This window comes from Argiope bruennichi, chromosome X2 (assembly GCF_947563725.1).
Source record: "Argiope bruennichi chromosome X2, qqArgBrue1.1, whole genome shotgun sequence".
Lineage (NCBI taxonomy): Eukaryota > Metazoa > Arthropoda > Arachnida > Araneae > Araneidae > Argiope > Argiope bruennichi.
Window position 1 is genome coordinate 85,351,844 of NC_079163.1, and position 15,947 is coordinate 85,367,790.

The 15,947-nt window shown below is 31.5% G+C and overlaps 1 protein-coding gene across 1 annotated transcript in view; it reads right to left on the bottom strand.

Annotated features, from left to right (window-relative positions):
* The window catches only part of LOC129960766 (transient-receptor-potential-like protein), a 45,500-nt gene extending 37,715 nt beyond the window's left edge, over positions 1-7,785 (bottom strand). Inside the window, exon 1 of the mRNA XM_056074393.1 lies at positions 7,689-7,785. The gene's annotated coding sequence lies outside the window, so the exon portion shown is untranslated. The remainder of the gene's footprint in view (positions 1-7,688) is intronic.
* Positions 7,786-15,947: the final 8,162 nt, after the last annotated feature.

Genomic DNA, 15,947 nt, shown 5'->3' on the forward strand with positions numbered 1-15,947 from the left:
TTCAATTGGGAATATTTGTCTGTCTCTAATATCTTAGAAATTACCTCCATAGAGCGGATGAACTTTGTTTTATACGTCTATTTTATAAGTATTTTTAATTAACCATCAAAATTAACATTTTCTTGGAGGGTTTGGTTTGGTTTGTTTTAGTGGCGCAAAAGCCATATTTGGCCATGCTGCGCCAAACGCTTGATTTATCTTGATATACAATGTTCCAAGTAAGACACACACATAAAAAAATTAAAAAAACAAACTCAAAGGAGCTTATCAATTCCAATGTCATGTAAAAACAAAAACAAATTTGGGCGGGAATTATCTTTCAGCAAGTCTTTTACTTCAATATTATTTTTACCAAAATGGTTTCGTCTAAATGTACTAAAACTAGGACATTGCTCCAGAATATGCTTAATGGTTAAAAGACAATTGCAGGTGGAGCATGTAGGTTCAGGAGGAGCATGTAGGCGCTGGTTCTGAATTGAAAAGATGGCTGTGTGTTAGTTCGATTTCAAGACGATTTAATAGAATTGATTGTCTTCGCCTTAAATTATTATTTTTTGTAGATCTTACCAAGAGCTGAACTTCGTGCAGCCTATTTTTATCTTTCTGGTCCAAAGCATTTTGCCATTTTTTCTCAAGATGATTTTTGATAGCTTGCAAAGCATCATTTAAAGAAACAAAATTTTCAACTATTGCTGTACAACTTCTTGCAGCATTATCAACTCTTTCATTTCAATGAATTCCTGAGTGCCCAGGAATCCAACAAAATATTATCTGTATACCTTTCTCTGATAAATAAATATAATATTCTACACATTTCGCCACTATTAGATGACTTGAAGGAGAAACATTTTTGAGAGCTTCGATTGCGCTTTTGGAGTCTGTGTATAAAATATTTCTTTTATAATCCTTTTCTGCTATTTTTATCAAAGCCCTGTATATAGCATAAATTTCCAATGTGAAAACGGAGCAAAATCTGTGCAATCGTTCTGAGAATATCTCATGCCTTAGCATTACAGCCGCACCCACATTGTTACCCGCTTTGGATTTCTTGGAGGGAAAAATAGCAGAAAACCATGATTCGCCTTTTAATTATTTATAATGTTTCCCATATATATAATATAAAGGCACTGGTTACGAACAAATTTATGAATGAATATATATAAAGCTTCCAGTAGGAAAATTCTTCAGGCAGATTTAGAAATAGTATGAAATTTTAGAAATTTTCTTTCAGACCAAAGATAACAAACCACTGACTTTTCGAATCTTTGGAGATGAGCTAAGTTTTTAACATTTGTTTCATAAAAATTCATTATCTATAGAATAATGAAATATTAATGAATTGATGGTTTTCTCAGGCTAAGAGGAAATCTTGTGTGATGTAGTGATACCTGCACATGTAAACTTCGAGGGTAATGAGTGCGCGGATGCTTTGGCCAAAGAGGCACGAAATCTTGTTCAATCTAGTTCCACCATCACTCTTGCGGATGCGAACGCCGTGGCCAGATATAGACTTATAAATCAGCCCTCTAGGAAGGCTTTAATCACTGACTTTGATTTCCCCTGGAATGTAACAACTGTACTGGCTAGATTACATAAGAACAAATCACTATAAGGGAATGAAGATCCTTCCTTATGAGACAAGAACCTATATTTACTGCAAGAACTGCCCGGAAACTCAGCTCACACCGAGACACATCTTCGAATGCTGCAGATCTATTACTGCAGATATCTTAGAGCTTGGCTGGTTGCTTCTGATGGATCCACTTTGGGAGATTTTTTGAAGTTCTGATGCACCAAAGCTGACGGCAGTGGTCCTCCGGACCTTTGACAATATCTGAGATTTTCTTTCCTCACCTTTTGCATTTCCATGGACACGACAACAACAACATAAAAATTCATTGACACAAATGTGGATTTCAATTCCAAGCTCATCCTAATAGTCTGTGAGGCTATTTGTATGAAGCTTAAAAGCTGGAATTCGAACCTGTTCTCGAGATTTGTTACTAAAATTTCCATGTCATTAGTTTTTGATCCTAAATGTCTAAATGATAGATTATTTGTATAAATATAAGTAGTTTTAAAACTATATACGCGAGCTTTTTTTCTTACAGATGAAATGGGGGAAAAAATTCCCAATATCATTTGAAAAACTTGAATCTTCAGAAGTTTTATTTTTGAGTGATAATCTATTGAATACATTACAATGCTTTCCATATAAATCAATGACAACAGAATTTTGTTCTTTTCAGATCCGAAATTTTGATGGTAAAAAAAATATATATTTCAGACATTTTGGCTTAGAGAAAGTTACTTCATATTGATTAGAAATAGCCTAATATAACCTCTTAACTATACATTTATTATCTAATTAGATACAGTATTTCATTTCGATAATGTGCTGTCCATGTAATACAATTAAAAATCATAGGTTTTTGTGGACTATGTATAACGTTCCTTTCAAATTATAGTATTTTAGAACGATTTACTTTCAGCTTATAGATTTGAAAAGGGGTATTTCGATTTCCGTATGATGCATGTGCAATACGTTTAAGGGGTTAACACTCTCGCTGCGTAATTCTTTTATCAAAATAGGTTCAAAAATTGCGAAACGTTTCCTGCCAGACATCTTTGAGCTTTGAAAAGAGCCCGCAAAATGTTGCAAAACAATATTGTATATTTCTCAGAACCATGGGCAACTAATGCTATTTGTTAACCCAGATCTGAATGAACCAGATATGCCGAAATGAAACCATGAACAACAACAACAAAAAAGCGGATTGCACAGCTAAAGAGGCGGAAAAATGCATCCCCGCGGAAATCGCGGGTTGCGCAAATTTTGCTACTTCTACGTTGCCCGTGGAAATCTGGGGATACGCAGCGAGAAGGTTAAACGATTCTTAGTTTAAGTCTTCTTACTGAGTATTCGTTCACGAATAATAATCTTAGGGCCTTGTAACGCCGAAAACTTCAATAATGATGATTAATTTGTGGTATATAGCAAGAAAATATTTCACAGTGTGGCCAAAACATTTTGAGTGGCATGTTTAATTCTGGGGTATGCTGTCTATAATTAAACAGATGCCCACAAAAGTAAAAATAGATAAATAAAAGCACGATTAAATGAGATAAAATCAATTATTATTAATTTCAATAAAATAATATTAAAAACATAAATCATTTTTTAAAAGCTAAGTTTGTTAGTTAGATACTAATTGAGCATTAAGGAATATACGTCACTGAATAGAACAAAATAAAATTCAAAAGCTGTTTGCAGATGAGTGGTTAAAGAGTTAAAACAAATAAAAATGTTCCCATAAAATTTTCCTTGTTCAACCTTAATAATCTGGTGACTGGATCCGAGTCTTGGATTCGAATTCTGATTCCATCAAAGACAAGTCACCTTTAGGTAGCTGTTAAATGTAAAATCTTTAACTGCCCAGATACTGATATGAAATGTAGGTTTAGAAGTTGATATGGGGGCTTGGAAATTACTCTTGTAACCAATTCATGGTTAAAAATCAGCATAAGGACGTTAGTAGCACTTATCGTGTAGCTTCATAAAGAGCTGTAAACATCTTTCTATATCTGCAATTACAATAAAGATAAATGTGTGTGTGTGTTGGAACTTTATAGGCCAAACCATTTGACCTACAGCTATCAAATTTGGTACAAAAATACTTTGGAAGACGGGAAGGTGCACCTCGGAGTGTTTTTTTAATTTTAATTAAAATTTCAATTAATTATTAAGGGAAATTTTGACTTTTTCTTTCTATAACTTCCGAAAATATTGCAGCACAAAACTTATTTTTACTTTATCAAATTACAAAAAATAATCTTTTCAAGGATATTAATGTTTTAACTTATAAATTAAAATTTCTATTTTTAATAAATTAAAAAATATTTTTATCATGTTTACCAACGATTTATTTTGCACAAAATGAAAATAAATCTAACCTGCACGAGCACATTTTGAGAGCGTGAGAAAAATTATCTTTTATCAGCACATTGCAAAAACTAGACATGAAATATTAAGTTAATTCTTACTGCAAACTAAACCTATGAAAGTATAATGTTCAGCACGTGTTTTTATGAAATGGTATAAATACGAAATTCGATATTTTCTTTAACAAATGAACACGAAAAATTGTTTTCTGTGATGTTTTAAAATAGCTATATTATTAATTCAGTCATTTAGTTTTATTTAAGATATAAACAGTTCAATATACACAGGATATCCACTCTAATCAGGGCCCAATAGCTTATTTCTAAATCTTTATTAACTGACATGTGTAATAAAATGGTCTAAATGAAATTAATTATATGAATCAATTAATGTTCTGATAAATTGCAAATTTTTAATTTTTATACAGATTCTCTGTTCTGTGAGTCATATTTAATAAAATATTCTTGAGACACTAATATTTTTAAAAAATGTTTCACTCTTGCAATGAAAAATTATTGAGTTATGAAAAATTAGATGTCTCCATTCTATAATAACGTGCGATTTCAGACCTCTCCATCGACCTCTTGAAGAAAATACAGCGCCAATCAGCGCTTGAACTTTTCCCAGTACTGATTGTCTAAAATAATGAATTGTTGATTATCCTAAAATAATAAATAATGCAAAATAATAATAAATGTTCAAAACTTTATGACTCAGTCACGCTTGATCGTAGAAGATTGAAACGTTAGATCCCCAAGATAATTTTAGTGAATACGATTTATAAGAGTGAAGGACTGTACAAAATTTAGACTTCATAAATGTTTTTCGAAGTACATTTATTGATTGAAATAAAATATTATTTACTGCATTTAAATCTTTTTGAAGGTAAAATTGAATTTTATGATGAACCAGATAAATGTTAATTGAATAAGTCCTTGAAATATTGCATAAATTATAAATATATTCTGTGGTACACATAAGATTACGCTGCCGAAGGATTCGATTTACGGTAGTCATACTTTTAAAAAATACGAGGATGGGATCAAAAATTTCCAGCCTCACCTAGAGGTGGCGCTCCCGCAATTACTTTGACTAAAACACTTCAAAGTGCCATCTTTGTTTAATACTTCTTACATATTTCAAAAGATTTGCGTTTGGTTGTTTTTGTATTGGGCTTTTTAGAATTGTCTTTTGTTTTTAGCTGAGTATGGAGAAAACTAAAGTGCGAGCTGTGATAAAATATTTTTTTTATAAAAGGTTTATCTCCAACGGGTATTACAACTGAATTAGATATACACTTGGGAAATTTTCTCCTTCATTTACAATTATTGAAACATGGGTTGCAGACTTTAAACGTGGTCAAACAAGCACACTGGAGGCGGAGCGTTCTGGAAGACCAAAATCAGCCACTACAGATGAAATCGTTAGAAAAGTTCACAAAAACATTATGAATGATCACCAATTGAAATTGTCAGAGGTTGATGAGTCTGTTGGTATACCTAAAAACGAACATATTATATTTTAATCGATATTTTGGGTACGATAAAGTTATCAGCAAGATGGGTGCCGCATTTGCTGACCTTGGATCAAAAACTGCAGCGCATGACGATATCGGAGCTGTATAATTCAGACCCAACTGAATTTTTGTGGCGTTTCCTTACTGTGGATGAGACATGGATCCATCACTACACTCCAATGACCAAACAGCAATTAAAACAGTGGACAGCGAAGGATGAATCGGCAAGCAAAAAGTGCGCCATCTGCTGGAAAGGTTTTGACAGCAGTTTTTTGGGAAGTTAAGGGAATTTTATTATTGGATTATTTAGAATAAAAACAGGATCATCAATGCTGAATATTATACTAATCTTTTGGATAAATTGCATTCCAAAATCAAAGAAAAAAGACCAGCTTTGACCAAGAAGTTTTGTTTCACTAGGACAATGCTCCCGTCCACGAGGCTGGCATTGTGATGGCAAAACTTCATGAATTAAAGTTTGAAATTCTCCTTCGTGTACTCTATTCTCATGATATGGTCCCCTCAGACTACAAACTCTTCTCCAACCTGAAAAAATTACTGGCTGGAAGGAAATTATGTTCTGATATCGAAGTCATCTCAGCAAAGAATGCCTACTTTGAGGCCTTAGAAGATAGCTCTTACAGAGAGAGGGTGCAAGCATTGCCGCACCGCTAGAGCAAGTGTATGTCTTTGGAAGAAGACTGCGTTGAAAAAGAAAGCAACAGAATTTTTTTATTTTTCCTATTAGGCCGGAAAATTTTCTACCCATGTTCGTATGTTTGCTTTCAGCAAAAGCAAAAACATTTCGTGTTTATGGAAGTGTTATCTCTACCATTTCAAATTCAAATTTAAATCTTACCTCAGCTTGACAGCAAATTAGCGAGATAGATAATACAATTAACAAAATATCATAAGGCTTCTATAATAATATCTGTTATGAGACTATTGAAATTTGTGGCTTAAAATATTTTACTGAAGAAGTTATTAAGAGACCAAGGAACATAAATATTTAATTGAAAATTTTAGAAAGCATTACTCTTGACGAACCAGCTGGTCGCCAGAGGCGACTTATTATGAATAATATACATATATTAACTATAAATTATAATGACAGAAGAAGAAAGAATTAAATAAGGCATTGAAAATTCCAAATCCATAGTTTAATCCTTGAACTTATGATGTATATGTGAGACGCCACATTTTTTTTTAATATTTAGAATTACTTCCATATTTATAAGAACGGAAAGGACATCTGCGAAATTTAAGTATGCGATTTTAGTTTTTTTAAATTGTCATTTTAACTTAAATACAGATTTAAATATCTAATATTCTGTAATTCGTTGTATGAGCCTGATTCGTCATTTTAATTAAAGGAGTTAATACTCAAACTCCTAAAATGGCGTTGTATTTATGACAACAAAAGTAAGGTTTTACTTTTTATAAAAATATGTTAATAAAATTTTTTAATTGTAACATTACGCTGAAATGTATTTTTAATAAATCATGATTAACAACTGCGTAATATTAAACACATTCAAAAGTATTTTCTTTCCATCCACAGATAAAAGTTTTAAAAATCACGACAAATATTTTTAATACAGTCAAATTAAATATAGAAGACATAAAAAATTATCGTTTGTAGAGAATTATCAGACTTATTAAATTCCTTAATGTATTAATGATAAATTATTTTCATATTAACATAAACAACAAAAGTAAGGTTTTACTTTTTATAAAAATATGTTAATAAAATTTTTTAATTGTAACATTACGCTGAAATGTATTTTTAATAAATCATGATTAGCAACTGCGTAATATTAAACACATTCAAAAGTATTTTCTTTCCATCCACAGATAAAAGTTTTAAAAATCACGACAAATATTTTTAATACAGTCAAATTAAATATAGAAGACATAAAAAATTATCGTTTGTAGAGAATTATCAGACTTATTAAATTCCTTAATGTATTAATGATAAATTATTTTCATATTAACATAAACTGGAAATAATTTTATAGCTTGTTAGTAAGCCATTCCTTAAAATCATTGTTCAATTTTATTAATGGCATACAGAAATATTCCATACTGAATGAAATCCACTGAATAATTCATTAATTCAAAGCTGCATTAACAAAAATCAGAAAAATTATTCTGGTACTTATTTACTTGATCATTAACGACTCATGAATTTATTCTTTTTGGCAAATTCTTTCCTAAAAATGTACTTACTTTTAGTCCTGAGATGGTAAATGTTCAAGTTGTAATATGGACACCTCCGTCGTCGTACATTGTGTAGTTGAGTTGTTGAACTACACTCTGGTTTGGAAAGGCGTCGACTTAGTAAGAGTTTTTGTTAAGTGAATCACCATGCATGCGAGTAAGAAAGTTAATCCGATATAACATGAAAGGCTTCTGCTGTTCTAGTGCTTCTTTTTTGTATTTACCTGACGACGCAGATATTGTGGAATAAACACACACGTTGAATAATGTGATGAATCGAATGATTTTCTGGAAAATTATGACATTTTCCTGGTGTGAAAAATCTGGAAGTTTCGAGGACTCCTGTCAAAATTAAATACCTGCATGAAAAATTGCCTGAATTTACTCAATGGTTTATGTAAAGAAATATTATGTAAAAAGCAAAAAATCCCTGGGATAAAAGTCAATAGAAAATTTTAAACATAAAAAACAGAAAATAGTTTTAAAATATTAAATTTATTAAATCAGTAAAAATAGAAAACGATATAAAATTACTTTTTAAAAAAGGTGGGGGGGGGAGGAGGAGGTCAGATTTTTTTTTTTATTTATGTACTTTTTTCAGGAAAATTATTTCATCATTGATGAAATATTAAAACTTAAAGTAATCATCATTGTGTCTCTGTAGGCAAATATATTTATATATTTTTTGAAAAAAAATATTTTCTCTATTTCAACTCAAATATCTTGTATTTTAATTTATAAAATACTTCTTCCAGTGTTGTAATATCATTCATGAGTTTCAAAACAAAACTCTTCATGCAGGTGAAATCAAATAGATGGGTTTGCGCGTAACATAACAAATGAATTAGCGTTTGTCAAAGACCAATTCAGAGAAGAAAAAAAAAGTGCTTACATCTTCAAATGCGAATATTACGAACCTGTCAAGAATTCAGCGTACAATACTTTCATTTTTAGAAGATCAGCACTATGGCGTTTACATGTCATCTGCGTTGTACATGTCATGCTATTTTGAGAATCTTTGAAAGAAAGAATTTTTTCAGCCCTGTTAGTCTTTTGCGAGGCATACGTTGATGAGTGTAGGCACCTAAACATTGCTTGCTCAGTTTATATAGCTGTCGATAATTTTATTTTTTTCTTTGATTATTTTTTGAGCTATTGGAATAATAAATTTTCTTAGTAAATGAGGATATGAAAAAAATTATTCTCATAGTTCTTTCAAATCTGCGGAGTTTTTCAGTTTTTCAGTCTGTATGATTAATTGTGTTGTAAATGTTGTTAGATTAAAAATTTAAAGACCATTTGTTTGGTTTAATTTACTGTACTTAATTAGCATTTAAATGCATTACATCAGTTTAAGCGTCTAATCACATATATATTAACATTTTTTTTCATATTTTCTCATATACAAAGAGATAATGTAATCGTCAAAAATTCGACCATGAAATTTTGATGCATCCCTTCCTTTTAGACCTAAATAGATGAAAGAATATATATATAAGTAACCAATCTAAAGTAGGAAATATTTAGAAAACGAAACTAAAAGGAAAACGAAACGAAGTAGTTTCAGAATCGCAACTAAAAATTATTTCTTATTCAAACTAAAACCAAAAAAGGAACAGGAAAAACTTCATAGCATTTAGAGAGCGCAAATGCAGCTACTTCTAAAACACAGATGAATTGAGACAAAAGTATATTTTAATACTTTTATATATATATGTAATGGATTTCGAGTCCATTCGGCTAAAATAATATGTAACATATTTTGGTTGAAGTGGAATGCAGGTTTCAAGCAGTGAAGACACATTTTACATTTTTAATTTCGTTTTATTCTATTCCGAGTGGCAGGCATGATTATATACAAGAAAACGCAGAGCGGCACACACAGAAGTACGGAAAGGGAAAAAATGGCCAAACAGATGATCACTAGCCTTATATAACATTGGATTTCTGTCCAGGCGCCAATTCAATACACGTGTGACCTTTGACACCTTTTGAAGGGTAAAAGTATCACTTTCATTTAATACGTAGTACTGATGGCGCATTATTTTTACAAAGGGATTAATTAAACCGAAAGTGGAATTGGATCACGAAATAAGAGAATATTTTAGAATGAAGTTACTATGGGCTAAATTAAGATAAAATCTTGGAAATTAATTAAATTGAAATTAGAATATATATATATATATATATATATATATATATATATATATATATATATATATATATATATATATATATATATATATATATATATGTTGCAGTGAAAACCCGAAGTCAGTCAAAATGCGAATAAACTAGGTAAAACGCGTTTTAACTAACACCGCCAAGGCAAATTCAAATCTTACAAAATCTTTTAAAACACATTAAGAGTTGAAACTAGGTAAAATGCGTTTTAACTGAGAGATTAGGAAATACCAGTTTTGTCCAGTTAAAACCGTATGAATTTAGATTTGTTGCTTGTTACATTTTCAAAGCAGGTGCAGTCGTCTAGTTTTAATCTTGCTGGAACGTGCTTGTGCTGGTTGATTTATTTTTGATGAGTAAAGAAAATGTTAATGCTTTTTGCGCTAAAAATTGGAAAAATAGATTTCTTTAATAATAAACAGAATAACTTTAATGTTATAATACGTGATGAATGCAGCACTCTTTTATCTGAGATTGAAGAAGCTAAATCTGCCGTTAGCAATAACTGCAGATTTAATAATAACTGAAGAATCTGTTATTATTAAATCTGCCGTTTAATAATAACAGATTCTTCATAAAAAGCAGAATAACTTTAATGTTATAATACGTGATGAATGCAGCACTCTTTTATCTGAGATTGAAGAAGCTAAATCTGCCGTTAGCAAGACTTCTTTTCAGTGCCGCAGATTAAAAAGGTCTGACATTCTTGAAATCAGTGAAGTAAAAAAGTTTGTTTCTTTAAATGAGCCCATAAAATATTATTTAGCAGTTGAAGAAATTTTTGATGTTATTGAAAGTGGGCATAGGACATGGTGGTAGAGATAGACTCAAAATTAAAACTTCAAGAAAATATGCTAACATAACTACTGAGATTATACAATTTTTTTATAGATGTGTGAAACATGTCAACAGAAAATAAAATAAAATAAGGAATGGTTTGATTTCTAAACTTATTATTCACTCAGAAATGAATAGTTGCTGCCTAGTGGATTTGATTAACATGCAATCTCAGGCAGATAATGAATTTATGTTTAATATAGTTTACTAGGATCATTTAACAAAATTTGTGTTATTGCGGCCACTTCAAAGCAAAAGATCGGAAGAGGTTGCTTTTCAAGTACTTTATCTTTTTGATATTTGGGACTCCTTGTATACTGCAATCTGATAATGGAAAATATTTTGTAAATTCCGTTCGAGAGAGGTTATGTACATATTGGCCAGAATTGAAGATTGTTCATAGGCAATCTCGCCACAGACAGTCTCAATGCTTGATTGAGAGGGCCAACCAAGATATAGAAAATATGTTGGTTTCATGGATGAAGGATAATTAGATTACAAAGTGGTTAAATGGTCTTCGTTTTGTCCAATTCATGAAAAACAGAGCTCTACATTCAGGAATTAAACAATCATCATACAAAGCTATGTTTGAGATTGAACCAGACGATGGAATGAAAGCCTCAACTTTGCTATCAGATATTATAAAAATATCGAAGACGAGGAGGAACTTCAGAAAATTTTCGAGAACTTGAATGCAGAAGAGCAAGAAACTGAACAAGCGCAATCAGAGGAGCATATGCTTGCTAGTAAGTCGACCAACATTTTTCTAATTAGAGAGGAAGCCAAAGAAATTTAATAAAACAAGCTAAATGAATGAAAAGAGATCTCCAAAGCAACACATCCTGAGGTTGATATTGGAGGCAATGTTGTTGTTCCCATTCCAGATCTTGATAGAACAAAAGCTGACTTGCGAAATCTCATCGGTGTAGTGCTCGGGAAAAAAAATAGATGGCCTAATTAAAATTGGTACAGAAAATGGAGTTCTGAACAAACTGTATTCGAGGCAAGAAATGATATTTAAACTTAATTAGTTCAGTATTTCTTCAATAAATATATGGTTATTATTTATATTAACTTTGAATTCTATAAGTATTTTATAGTAGACTACAACTAATCAGGATACATGTTTGATACAAAAATTTATCATATTCACTGATTTTTAGAGGTGAATTCGATGTATCGTCTCAAATTTTCTTGACTCAAGAACGAGTACCGAAACAAGAAATTTCATTGAGAACAGCAGCAAGAAAAGGAGCTGTAAGAAATGGGCAAGGATTCTTCCGCTGTTCTTGTAAAAAAAGATTGTTCTTCAAAGAGATGTTTCTGTACGAAAAATGGTTCTCTTTGCAATTTTAAGTGCCACAGTAGTTTGCATTGTCAAAATAAGTAATTTGTAATAACGGTACTATGTTAAACAATATCCAAATAAAGTATTTTTTTTTTCCTTCAATGATAGGTTTTTTTCTAAAACACTATTTGACTAAATATAGTTTAACCCTTTCTCCGTCCTCTCCTGTTCGCGAAAATTTCTGTTTTTCGCCGCATTAGAACAAACAAAAATAAAAATTCAAACAAGTAAACATTTACAAAGCGTTTTAAACGTTTAAAAGTTTTAAAATGTAGAAGAACTCTAAAAACGCGTTACGGCCGTTCTGCGGAAGTTTCGAATTAACCTCTTGCTAGACGCGTTACGGACGACGAAGAGGTTAATGCAATAATTTTCGATAGATACAAAAAATATTGTCTAACAAATCAGTTAAAACAAGAATCTACGACTAAAGACGTTTATCAATCTCTCAGTGAACCATTCGTGAAATGTTACAGCCAGATGGATGAAATTTGATATGTGATCTTTACAACAAAATTGTAGGTTTCCATCAAATTTTGAATAAAATGCGTTTATTATCTCGTAATTTTTTTTTTTTTTGGAACGGATCTCGTAATTTTGAATCGCGGTCAGATGACGAGGACGACACCTGAGCTAGCACCCCCCTCTCCACACCACGCAACACCACACCAGCGGGAGGACGTTTGGTCATGACGGATTTAACGTGCAACAAACCCCCTTACACGACAATTCTTCGGTGGAATCGGGTCACGAACCTGAAACCCCTCGGTTCTGAAGCCGAGACCTTACCACCAGGCCATCGCAGTCACTTTCATGTAATAGGAGAATATCTTCAAATAATTAGAGAAGGTTGAGAATTTTTTTTAATCATTTAGAATTTTCCTCTTATTCATCTAGTAAAGTTTGATTTCATTTTTGAAGAGTGTTTACATATGTTCCATTTATTTCTGCAGCGGCCTATAAAAAACTGGGAGATAATTCGAATGCTCCTGAAAGAATTATAATCTTAGTGATCAATTCTTCAGAAAAGATATTACTATTATCGTTTTTTAATTCTGTTCAAATATCAGATTTGCTATCTTGGTATGGTCAAAAAAAAAAAAAAAAAAAAAAAAAAAGGAAAAGAAGTAAAATTTGATATAAAACGTGATTAATTTTTAACGTAGTGTATCGGGTTTGTTGATTAAAATGCTAAATAGTGGTTTTTCTAGTGCGAACTCTAATTATATGAAAAATTTCAAAATAGTGGATGGGAATTAGTGAAAGAAAAATTATACTAATAAGTAAAATTTCCAATATTCAAAATCTTTCCTTTTATCGATGTATTTGACAATGTCTTTATAATGAATTATTTTCAGTGATTTCCATTAAAAATGATAATAAATAATCAAAATTACTTTTTTCAAAGTCATCAACTTAAGGAAAAAAATTGATAAATTCATCCTATTGCAGATTTAAATAAGAAATACCAATGCAAGTGAGTAATTCTCTTTTGAGAGAAATTTCAATTGGATATAGTATTTTGCTGCAAAAGTTATATACCATTGACCGTAGATGATATTTCAATAATGCCGGCAGAAAAATATGCATTGCGTGCTGGTTGTATATCTCAATTTATTAATATTACAAATTATATGAAAAAACATTAAAAAAAAATTATAGAAGGTTCAAACCTCCAGTTTGTAACATCATAGAATAATAATGATTTGGCCTCAATTTGTCTCTCACCCTATTTTTTAAAAATTTCTCCTTAACTATATAGCAACAATAAGGTGCACTCATACAGGAAAAAATATTTCGAGAACTGTAGGAAATTAGTATTAGGAAAATAGTATTAAGGAAAAATATTTAGGGAATTCTTAGGGAACTGTGTGTGGAATAATTTAATCCTTTCGCGGCGAACAGCGGTTTTAGGCGCTCAGCTATAGACGCTCACTCTCAGCGAACAGTACCTATAAGCACTCAAATTGAGTTGCTTTCTTTGAAGGAACAGAGCCTTTTAGCGCCGTTCATTTGTGACAAATTCGACTCTGTGAAATATCCTTCAGCAAACACAAAAAGCAAACCGAAACAAGATTTGAATGTAAACATTGTAACTTTGGATTATGTATTGAACCTTGCTTTAAATTATATCATACAAAGGAAAATTGTTAAAGATTTTCTAAGATTATTAAAGATTGTTAAAGATTATTAAAATTATTATTATTATTTGATGAACGTGCCGGCCAGCCGCCTCATGAAATGACCGGCAAAATCAGCTCCGCACATTGCGTTAGGAATAACTCGCGAATCACGTTGTCAGAGCGGAAGATCTTCCACCGTCACGCCGGCTGCCAAGAGCGCAATTCATTTCTGAGCTTTCCGACGCAAAAGGGTTAATTAAAAATATGTAGTTTGAATAAGTTAGCGACTCAACGAAATTGTTACTCCGAGATGATGAAAGGAGTGCTTCCCAAAGTTTGTGGTGAAAATTAAAAACTCCCAAGATGAAAGTCGGCAGGGACAAAGAATCAAAGAAGTGCTTTGTTTGATCAATATCAAAACCTTGTGGAGCATATAAATGAATAATGTTAAATTTGGTGCTCTGGAATTGTACTTCAACTGCCAAAAGTTCCAAATTCAAATCTTCTCTACTATTGTTGGGAATTATTCTGCTGAAGATATTAGCAGGAATGCTTATAAGAATATCACCACCCGATCTATTTTGTCCGTGTGAAGGGGGGGGGGAAATTCTGCTCGGAAAGGAAAAAAAAAATTATGTTTCGGAAAGAAACGTCTTTTAAAAAACTCAAAGGTGAGGTAGAAAATGGTTGAATTGTAAGCCAGACCTTTCCCCCTTTAATTCCCCTACAATTCCACTGCAGAAAGGTAATAAAAAAGACAGTTAAAAAGATTATTAGAAATTGAGTCCAGCTTGAGACTTTGAAAAGGTAAAAAGCAAAAGGGATTTAAAAATCAAATTTCTCCCATTCGAACCTGAAATTTGAAAAGAAGAGAAAATTATTCCCGTTTAGGAAAACGAAAAGCAAAACCACGAACAAGAAGCAAAATCAAGCAAAAAATATCCCAAAAAAGTACTTTTTTTAATGCCAAACTTGAAGGCCTTTGATTTGAATTGCCTTTGAATTATATTTGAAAAGCTAGATCAAATCATAATTCTAAAATACCAATAAAATTTTACTTAGAAACTGTACACCAAATATAAAAATATTTGTCGGTTAATTTTATTTTAATTTTAATGTGATAAATAGTTTTATAAATAGCTTTGTAGTCATTTATGTCAAGTGTCCCAATACATTTTGAATGACTGAGCAGATAAACTTACTTAATGCCCAGAAGATAATAATAAAAGCGGAGGAAAACAGAATTAATTGGAAAAACTAATCTTTGAGATCTCGCAGCACGAAACCAACGCAAAACAACCGTTGAGTTCAAAATTTTCAACCTTTTTCAAATGCATGTTGATTGACTGAATGCGAAAATCTGGGATTTTTAGCAGCAAAGGCTGTCATCCCCTAATGACAGAGAGTCAGAGTTAATAAATATCAAAAAGCTTTAGCGAACGAAGAAAAATTTGAAGAAAGCGCTTAAAAATTTTTTTTTTGGGATCATAAATTTGAGAGAAGAAATTTCTTGGTGATTGAAAATGAGTTTGTTCCTCAGGTATGCTCTTTGAGTTGAATACTTCAAACAGTGCACAAGAATATATCCAATGTCATTTTCTTGGTTACAGGAGAGACAGTCTGAATTTTTATAAAGTCCAAATGTATTCAGTGGAGCTATGTGATGATCATTCAGGTAATTAGATGTGCTGTTATCACATCTTCTCTTATATTTTTAAACTACAAGGTGAGGGAAAGAATAGAAGGAATATCGCTTAGAGCTTCTTAGTACTGGCT